This window comes from Buceros rhinoceros, unplaced genomic scaffold (assembly GCF_000710305.1).
Source record: "Buceros rhinoceros silvestris isolate BGI_N320 unplaced genomic scaffold, ASM71030v1 scaffold6449, whole genome shotgun sequence".
NCBI lineage: Eukaryota > Metazoa > Chordata > Aves > Bucerotiformes > Bucerotidae > Buceros > Buceros rhinoceros.
In genome coordinates this window covers 42900-52820 of record NW_010429643.1, presented here as the reverse complement: position 1 = coordinate 52820, position 9921 = coordinate 42900, and the positions used below count along the sequence as shown (strand labels likewise).

General features: G+C 36.7%; 1 protein-coding gene across 1 annotated transcript in view; it reads left to right on the top strand.

Annotated features, from left to right (window-relative positions):
• Window positions 1-9921, top strand: part of LOC104499222 (neurabin-1-like) — a 41261-nt gene that overhangs the window by 3071 nt on the left and 28269 nt on the right. The window lies entirely within an intron of this gene.

The window sequence follows — 9921 nt, the reverse complement described above, 5'->3', positions numbered from 1 at the left end:
TACTGAATCCCTGCTGAAGCAGTGGCCGTAACAGACTTTCCCTGCCTTCTCTGTTATGTCTATGCCAGACTTGGTTGAAAGCTTTAATAGAAATCTCTGTGCCAGCTGTCATGGAAGCTCTCATGTAGACAAAGCTAAGTTTTTTGGTAACCAGCACTGTTCAACTACAGCTGCTTCTCTGAAAGCCACAGAAACCAATCTGTACCAGATTACCAACTACACAGCTGAGAGATGAACGGCTAGTGGCAACTGATAGTAGTTTTCCATTAGAAGTACATGGTTCTTACCACAGTGCCCCACGTGGATTGGCAGAATAAACTGTACTTAATAGCAATATGGTCAGTGAACTTTCTTTTAAGGCCCTAAAACTGAACCTTGTGATACATGCTTGCCTTTATCCCTCTTCAGTGAAACTTGACTATATCTTTCCTACAGTGGGTATAGGGATCTCCTTCTCTGTGTCATTTTTAGTAGCTGGTCCTCATGCCTAAGCAATGATTTCTTTCCCCTTGTCTGCATTTTGTTTCATATTTTCTATGCTACTTAGTGGCAGTGAGTCCTGGTGTATGGTTTTTGGCTTTTGTGCTTTGTGAAATAAAGAATCCAACTTTTTTTTTACTTTCCCAAAATCCTTTTTAGTAATGTTCATTTAATATCTCATTAACGCTTTAGAAAATCCCACTTTTTCCTCACAGAAGAACATCCCTCGTTTGACTTTACGCATAGATTTTAATGCGTCTTAAATTGAAAGAGAAAAAATCCTGAGAGTTAGCAAAAGATTATTACTGGTCTCCACCACAGCTTTGAGCAGTGCCAGAGTAAAAAATATGTAGCTTCTTCCTTCAGCTTTGTTTAGACTAATGTGTTTAACTGAAATGTGAGTGCCATTCCAGACACCCATAGCCACTGGAGGAGGAAGTCTTTATTTCTCCTCCTCTTAGATGTTCCCGAGAGACAGGCCACACTGGCCTTGGCGCTTCCTTCTGCACCTCCCTAGTGATTATGAAGAAACCATCTCTGTCTTTTACAGTTGCTATTTAGCAGGTGTATGATAGAGCTGGAGAATTCAAAACATTCAGAAGGTGTTTGGGCAAGAAAAAACACCTTCTCAGATCATCAGGGTGCTACAGTGATGGACTTCTGCCCATTGTACTTGATATACCCAAAAGGGAAGTTGGATATGTGTTTAGGTAATGGGTATAGCTTAACACACAGGCACCCTAAAAACAGTATTTATGCTACAGCAGCCAAGAGAGCTTGAATAATATCTCTGTTTCGAAATTTCTAGTCAGTTGTAAAATTGGCAAGGCTTTTGAGTGAAAGAAGGAGATGGCGGAGATCCCAGGGCATGTATGAGGTAGCTAACTCTGTTAAAACTGCATATGACCCATGTTGGAGATCCATAATTGTTGACATCTGTATCAGGGCTTAAGAACATAATTTGATCTGATCATTCCAGGAAAGATGGAACATAATTATACTTCATTATTTTGTATTGCCCTGTGCCTGTGAAATTAAGCATAGATGAGACTTTTTAAAATAAACATTTCAATTCTGTAGAAGCTGTTGATAAATGATGTGTGGGAAGATTTCTTAGTTGCTGTGGATGACCTGACTCTTTAAGTCCTGCTGCTGTTTGATCTCTGCAGACTTTAAGGAACACTGTGTCTCAGTTGCTTGTTTTTCCTACAGTAGTGGAGAGAGTGATACTGTACAGTTACTAGCAGGACTTCACAGACTGGGTTTGTGTTATGGTACAGGAGCTATTTTTAGTCTCTTGTTGCCACATATGAAGACAGTAAGGAATGTAAAACACACTCAGCTGTCCAAGGTATTTGCAAGGGAACTGAATTTGTCTGTCTTGAAGTTTTCTGAATAAACTGTGTAAGCAATTGCAGACAGTGCAAATAATGTCCAGTAACTGTGCTGTCATCCCTTCATATTTCACTCTGCTTTTGTGATGTGGAGATTAACTTGCTTTCAATTATGTGATTGCCTTGAAAGGCTTTAATTAACATAAATGTAATGACTGAGTGCTGTTTTACTTTTGTAATTTTGAAACTTCTGTGGGGAAAACAAATGCCTGTTTCCAAACTGACTTTCTAAATTCACTGACTGTGAATTCACTTACCTCTGACTGTGTCAGACTTTGTCCCTGAAACCTTTAATAGCACTGTGACTAACTTCTGCAATGATTAATGATCCCTAGAAATTCTGTAGCTCAGGTAAACTGAAAAGATGATACAGATGCGCTTTTCTTCCCTAAGTCTGTCTGAATAGTAGCGTTACCCAGTTTTGTTGCATGGGAGTGTCTGTTCCAAGCTTTCTGTGAATCTTTCTTTTAAGAATGTTATAGTCAAGAACACAGTTTTTAAAAAAATGAAACCCGAACATTCATAAAGGCTTTACTTTTATGTCACAGCTGAGGAGAAGTTTAAACTTTCTTAAGTAAGGAAGCTGAAAGCCAGTTTCATAGTTTGCATATTGTCCTAAGCATCCAAGGATCAGCTGCTTCTCAGAGAATATGGAAATCCGTCATAATATTGCCATGTGTCTTGCACATTGGAATAGAGCTGGTTTATGTGTAGCTAGGACACAAATGGTCATTTTGTTCAGGCTGGCATACTCTTCAATCTTTTTAGAATGGAACTGCTTACTGTGGAAGTTAATGAAGCAGTAAATGAAGATACACTTGAATTAGATTTCCTGTATAACAGCATTATCAGTAAATGTTTACCACTTCTAGGAGATGCACAATTTTTCTAGGTCAGCATGTAGTCTCTTCAGCACTGTTTTAACAGTGTTGCAGAGTAGTGCTTCCACTTCATATATCCTCTAATTTTTGAATAGTAACTTCTATAGTTAAAACATCATGTGCAGAAAGAGATACAAGATAAACTAACTGGTTGAAGATACCCAAACCCTGGAGTTTCTTCAGTAATTGGAGAATTGATGACTGCACAAATGGTCCATTATTTGTCAGCCATTGGTCAGGCACACCAGTAAAATGCTTCTGTGCATTAAGAAACAAGTATGTGACATGAATGTAGGCTGATCTAGGGAAACAAAGAGATTTGATTTGAGAGCAGATTTAAACAGAATTGACTTGTATGTGGGAAGTCATCTGCTTTTTTTCTTGACACAAATAATGTAAGTGTATTTCCATCGTGCTTTGTTTGGGATCTTTTGCAACAACAATTTGTTTGTTTTAACTCACTGATTTTAATCATTTTCAAACTTTATCATTTGCATCAACATTACAACTTTTGTAATTTAACATTGTAACAACTTCATGCTTTTATCTGAAACATAAATTCTCCGTGGTGCTTTTCAGTGACTTTTCACAAAAAGTAATCCTGTTGTATTCTGCCTGCCTCTGAGAGGATGGCAATGCCTGCTGGTTAACTTAACAGTGGGAGTTGTTAAAACCATACATATTAACTGGACGAAGAAGGTATGTATTTTTACACACGTATGAAAATTTTATTATTTTGGATTGGGTTGTTTTTGAGAAAAGGTAATTTTTAAACTCTTACTGAAATTTTAATTTTTATAAAAATTAAATGTTTGTTGGACTTAAATGTATTTAATTATGCATATAGATTTAGAAATTTCCTTATCCAGTATTCCAGATGCCTTTCTGGTGCTTTTTTTAAGGTTTGGTTCCATGACTTTTGTTCGACTCTCCAGAGGGAAGCACTTTCAACTCAAGCTTTGACATTTTTTATATCATATGTCTTCTGTTTTGATTTTTAGGAAATACTTGATATGTATGTTTTAAAATGGTAGATTGATTTGGTATTTCAAGAGTCTTAAGATGAGAGTCCAGGGTATGGGGCTGTAGAACAGAAATCTAAACCAGAACAGAAAAACCAAAGAATTTTTTTTTTTAATCCTGGTTCACTGCTAGAGCAGCTTGACTCTTTAGTTAATATATCAGTGTATGTCTAACTGAATTATTCCTTGGATGCAGTTACATGATATACTAGCTTCCCTGTTTGATGTAGTTGATGATGCTATAAAACTATAGACAACTAAAGAGAATGCTAAGGTTACAGAATTCAGGTGATGTGACAGCAAGGTTGGTAGGTAATAACCTGTCTGTCCTCACTCTTTTTGCAGTCCCTCCAACTTCTAATTTCCTAACAGTTTCACCTGGATTTGGCAGGGAAGAGAGAGAGATTCTTAAAAGGTTTTTTTTAAAATACTGCTCGGTTTGGGGAAAATTAGCACTTGTAGCAGAGCTGCAGCTTTAGTTTAAGTTATATGTTCTTCTTGACTTAGGTGATCACTATCCATGTTCAGCATGTGCTGTGTTTTGCTCTGAGAATAGCTGTGGGGAACAGGAGGGAGGAAAGGGGGTGAATAGAAGGCACTTGAGTGTTTCATGGAACATGTTGTCAGAAGAAGCACTGAGGAGGTGGTGAAGATCAGCAAAGATAAGCAAATTTATAGGAAACAAGTTCCTCAGCTCAGCAGTTAAGTTGCTGAAAGATGCAGCATCTTTTTGATGGTGATTGCTGTTACTAGCACCTGAAAAGACTTAACTTAGATTGATAAAGAATGAACAGACAGTAGCCGAAACTTGTTTGCATTTTACCTCTTGAGAGGTGGAAAAATAAGTTATCCCTTTTCATATAATTCTAACATAAAAGAGAAGATGAACAATCAGAAGGATAATAGTAGAAGTACACCTCTATTATACGAGTACCTATTTTGTAATCTTGAGGTTGTGAAGGTGCAGTGTAGCAGAGCTTTTTGCAGGGTTCTTACATTTCTATTGAGTAGTAAAGTATTATTCCAAAAGACAACATGCAAGTTCTTTAGATGTATTTCTCAATCATTTTATTCCATCACCCTCTGACGTGACTTGGAGATGACCCTCCTTTTCAGACCTGGGGTATTGATCATTGCTAGTGACATTATTTCTGCAGATTAGTTAATTGAGTTAATCTGGTATGGCAGGGTTATTTTGTTGTTGTTTCGTTTTACTGCCTTCAGAAAGCAGCCAGGTGGACTATTTTTGTGTTTGCTTTTACTCTTTAGAGTTCCTCTTACCAATTTGCTTGCTATTTAGATGTGGTCAGGTAAAGATTTTTGTTTTGGTGATTACTAAATAAATGCACATAGCTAATTCTTCTTAAATTGATGTTACCAAGATGCCTGTGAAGTGTAGGGATGTTCAGAATTGAACCGCTTTCTTTATATACAAAGTCTTTCAGGAGTCTTTATTTTTTGAGGGTGCGTCCTCTTTATGTGGTATTGTAGTAGGTTTTGCCTCTTATGGTCATATCCTATTGATTTGGAGTCTTTCAGTCTCTTTGTCAGTCAGAGAGCAATGCCACCTTAACTGAGGTGGTGACGCAGTACCTCCAGGTCACAGCAGAGCTCCACTTCCACGGTGAAAGAATATGGATCTCAGCTTCTGCTCTGAATGTTTGAAATGAAATAAAAACAGTGCACCAAATCCAAATGGATGCTTTTGCTTTTTATTCAGTACTTCTTTTACTGGGATATAAAAATGTAACACCTGAAAGTGAGAGTGTTTCTGCTTCTGGAGTAGGTAGTATAACCTGAAACAGGTATCGCATTGCCTTTCTTGCTCTCTAGCTAGCTCCAGTGCCTTTGCTACTCCAGTGAGGTCCAGAATTAAGAGAATAAATTTTACTGGTATTAGTGAGAATTAAATAGAGAATAGTGAGACTGGTAAAAATGGTTTATTTATTATGAAATTATGTATATGAAATTATACTGTAGATCTGGAGCAAGGTTGCATTTATGTAAACTGACTTGATCAGGGGGTTTGATTCAGTTATGCAGAGCTACAGGATCAAGTGTGTGTGTGCAGCCTGCCAGTCCACCATTCTGAATACTTTCTGAAGACAAGTAAAAGTATGTTTAAAAATATAAAAACCAAAAAGTGAGCAAGGTATTTCTGTTTGTTGATTAAAGAATTTGATAGCATGAATTGACTTACACAAGCTATAGTCACTTTTCATTTAAAATATAACAAGTAGTGCTAATAAAATACTAATTGTGGAGCTTTCAGAAAGAGGAAGGAGTGGGTAGCAGTTATGAGATGTCTACTTCAACTGAAGAGGGAGATTGTAAGTGTAAACTGTAAAGTGTACATTATACTTCAGTCCTACTTCAGTGCTACGGTTTCAAGTGATTATTCATGTTTGCCTGGGCACTTCACATTTTGCTGGGCATCACAAAGGTGATCAGTTTGAAAAGCTGAAACAGTTCACTATTGGATCATTTTCCCTGAGCTGTAACTTGTGGTGTGAATATTAGACTTTAGTCAGTAAACTGCCATGTTCGAAGTCAGAATTGTGTTTCAGAAGAAACATGAATCAGCTGGTGTAGTGGTGTCCAGGCAGGAGTGTCAGAAACACTTCAGTGCCTCTCTTAGCTGCTAAGTGTTACTTTAACTGCCTGTGCAGGTGCTGTGAGGCTTTCCAGCAAACATTGTGGCATTACATGAGAATTTTAAAGTTATGTTAATACTGCTTTGGTTCCAATTAGTTGGCAGCCTTTCTGGGCAGACACTGATTTCTTAATCTTACTGTTCGATTACTTTTGTAATGTTCTGTGTTTCATCAGGCACAAACAAATCCATCTACTAGAAATGAATATGGGAGTAGAGGTCTTTGGACCGTGTTTGACACAAACATTCTGCAACAACTAACATAGTTTTTAAGTAAAGCTTTTTATGTGCTGCTAAGAATTTGAATTAGACGAGGTCATTGCTGTTTTCTGTGTTAGCACTAAGATGACATAATGGAAATTTTTAGTTCTGAATGGTATCAGAAATGGAATGGTGGTATCATTTAGACAGTGGGCTGCATTGCGGCTTTTTGAGGGCTGGTCTTGATGTTGATGTTAGCATCTTCACAGAAGGAGTCAAACTGAGTTTTGCATTCAAAAAGCGTTTCATTTTCCTGGTGCAAAGAATGCCGTATGTTCTGTCTCCAAATAAATATATTTGCAGTCCAAGGACTAAGAAGTTTATGTATGGAAATTTATTATCTATCTTAAAAAATTAATAAAGATTATCCTTAAAAATTCTGCCCTCAGAACTTCTTTTTATTCAAATTATTCATTCTGAAGAAAGGAGGTTTTCAGTGTAAAATGGAATTATTTTTTAAGTTAGTAGGGTTTTCCATCATCTATTAGCTTGACAGAGTCCAGAAGTTATTAGTGTTGGGTTACGCTTCTGGATATATAACAAGCTGTGGTAAAAGGTTTATAAAAATTCACTTGATTTCAACAGTAAAATTAATCTGTTTTCTTCTATGCTGAGACAATAACTTGTGTTTGCTAAAGCATATCTTTAAAAAATATTACTTGTACGCTAATAATTTTATGATCTCTGGGTAGCAGTGGCTTCTAAATAGTAAGATTAGAATTTCTTTTGTCCGTAATGTGTTTGATTCAGTGACTAAACCCTGCCAGACGCAGCACAGGGATGAACTCTGTTTAGCTTTCTCATCAATCTTCTAAACTGTGTAACTTGTAACTTATTTATTATCCACATTTTAACTGTGTCTAATGTCACTTTTGCTGCTTGACAAGAGCAGCTTGCTAAGCAGTTCTGTGTTTTCTATATTAGTATCATCAATTTTACTGTTTTCATCTCATAAAAGATGATACCATGTTACGATTTCACATGTACACAATAAAAATTTCTGTCTTTTGTCCTTGGTTCTTTGGTCATAGATTTCTTAGTGTGCTCTTGCTTTTCTTTTTTGTTGTTGCAGTATTTGACTTCTGGTTTATATCAGTTTTTCTTTTCCTCTATTCTTTGTAAATTCATGTTTTTCATCTTTTTCTGAAGTTGGGGGGAGGGGGAGGGTGTTGATTTTGAAATGGGTCTCTCTTATTTTAATTGTGAGGTTATGGATTTTATAATCTTACCCGATAACAATTATAAACATTGCAATCGAATCCACCACTTATTTTAAATTCTATGATCCGCTCCTAGCAGATGATCAATTCATATGATCAGTTTTGTGTCAAGTGAGCAAATTCCATGAGGCACTCAAGTAAAATGCTGTTGCTTTCAAGCTGGAAAAATATTTAATAATTTTTAGAAATACCGGAGTTATTTTAGTGCTGGCAGCCTAATACTTGCAGCATGTAAGATCGTAAAAAATGCTTTTTACGATAGTGCAACTTTGCTTCCCCCAAATTTCCAGTGCCTTATAAATGGTATGGAAGGAACTGGTCATCCCTTTGTTAATGTGCTTCTTCAGGAGATAGTGACTACTTGCAGCATCATCTGCTTTGTAAGTTAGACTACTGAGTTATAAAGAATCAGGAAAATACAGTTGTTGGTGTCTTCAAAATGAACAACCATCATTCTCCACATTTTGCTCATTCAGCCATTCGATTGATTCATTTCTCTGTTGGGATGGAAAGGAACCAAACTTGACTGGCCTTGTTCTGAAGGGAGAATAGCAGTTCATGAAATGCTTCTGCTTCATATCCTATTTACTGATTCAGGGGAGTAGGGAGGGAGATTAGTTTAAAGAATTGGCCACGTTTTTTCTGATAGTGATAGAGTAAGGACACTTTAAAGTGTTTAGATGGTTTTCTTTGTCTATTTTGCAGATGTTTTTGTAAAGTTTATGGAAGGCAGAGACTGTAAGTGTAGCGCGTGTTGTCTTTCTGTGTCCAGTTGTTGCCTACTGATGTCTGTAGGATAGACCAAAGGAGTTTATTATTTACCTTTATGCAAGACTTAGGAAGAACAACTTTTCAGGAAGATGCTTTTATTGGGGGAAATATAAGACTTCTGAGAGTGGATTTCTTCCTTCCCTATCAGCCAAGTGGATGTAATCTTGTTTACTTATTGGACTGCTATATGGCCATGCCATGTTTCTGGAGTAGCTGTTTTGCAGGATTTGGTGAAGAGTTTGTGAAATGTCTTCCACCTGTAGTCTGGAGATGAAGCTGTAAGCTTCCCATGGAAATACTGAGTGATAGTAGTTGCTTTTTGATAATCTGTTTCAATAACTGCCTTCCCGTGTCTGAGGCTCCTGCCATGCAGGGCTAACACCATATACTAGCTATTATAAGTTCACTTGGAAAATGTTAATTATGGTAAATTCTGTCTTATTTACATTATTGCCATTACCTGTCTAGATAGTCTCAGTGGAAAAATGCAAAAATTGCAAAAACTTACTAGGTAAGCATAAATTAACTTTGTGTCAGCACTGTGCATTCTTGATTAGAGAGATGGCTGCTGCAGCTGCAATCCATGATTGGTTTTTGCCTTACAGTGATGTCGAGTGAAACACTCAGTGCCTGCAGAAACTTAAGCAGATAAACCTTGTCTTTCAGATAGATGGGGGTGGTGTATTTTTTTCTTACTTAAGAATTTAAGTACAATTAATGAACATGCTGATAAGTAAGATTAGCCCTGTAACGTGTAGCTCATTCTTCCTTTCTAGATTTCTGTCTTAATTCATGTTTGTTTATCTTTAATTTTTAACAATTCAGAAATTCAGCTGAGTGATTACTAAAAATAGTACTGTATGTAACAAGGCATTTCCTTTTCCTGGGAAACTGTGTGATTCCCTTGCAAAATCAGAAAATGACATCTGTTTGAAGCACTGCAGTTGGCAGATGGTGTGGGGAGAGGGAAGAAGAGAGGAAGAAGGATTTGGGGGAATGTAGTCCTAAAAAAAAAAAAAGTCACATTATATCAAAGGGAGATGACTCATTTCCTTGACTGATTTAACTGTTTGGTGCATTTACAGCACAAAAACTGTTCAAGGAATTTTGAAACTTCTAAAATATTACTTCTGTGCAAATTGAAACTATCTTACACCAGCAATATTTATTAAATTGATGGTTGCTCAGAAAATGAGGTCTCTAAAAATACCACTTTAATTTCCTTACTGATTTTTGAAA